Below are 786 nucleotides of genomic sequence, written 5' to 3'. Positions count from 1 at the left end.
AGTAAAATATGGTTACTGGACATAAAGGGCAAACCCTTTTGCCATTAACTATGTCACTATGAATGGGAATAAAGTTTACACTGGAAGTACCTTGAGCGCAGCAACACATGGATCTTTTTATGGTTACCTGTGATTTCTGCTTTTCTTGTCAATCAGTCTGTTCTAGTTATGGGTAAGATTTTCAAAAGTGACTAACAATTTTTGAGTGCCTTAATTTTTATTAATCCAGTTGGAGGGTGCTTTGGGTGTTGTGTATTTAGAAAGTGCTGGGTATTAACCTTCTGCAGGTCAGACTCATGAAAAGGTGCCTGAAATGCACCCAACTGAGGCAAACTTTGGGACTACCTTGGCCTAGAGTTTGGAAGAGTCAGGCTCGTGTCTGGGTTTCTGAGAGTGAGTTATTACTAAAATACACTTGGAACTGAAAATAACTCAGACCGAGTTATGGTCAAGCATATAAACAGGCATTTGAACAAGGCCTCTCCTGGCTGTTGCTAGTTCATACCAAAATATAAGTTGCAGTCTCTTGGATGGCAGATACAAAACGCACTGATAGCCCCAGTTTAGTCTGTGGCACGTGCAGTCGCATGAGCCATCTCCACATCCCACACTCCCATTGGTTTCCTCAACAGGGGTTCACCAGCTCCTGTTCTAGCTGTAGTAAAGGTCCCTCCAACTCACTTTTGTGCTGTTTCAGAAGAAGTTGTAACAGTTGCTGTGGTCAATGCTAGCTTGATCTATGGATAATATGGAGACAAGATTTTTCAGAATGTCTTAAGCCATCAA

The sequence above is a fragment of the Corvus brachyrhynchos genome, unplaced genomic scaffold (genome assembly GCF_000691975.1).
Source record: "Corvus brachyrhynchos isolate BGI_N302 unplaced genomic scaffold, ASM69197v1 scaffold94, whole genome shotgun sequence".
Taxonomy (NCBI): Eukaryota; Metazoa; Chordata; class Aves; order Passeriformes; family Corvidae; genus Corvus; species Corvus brachyrhynchos.
This window is presented reverse-complemented; position numbering follows the sequence as displayed.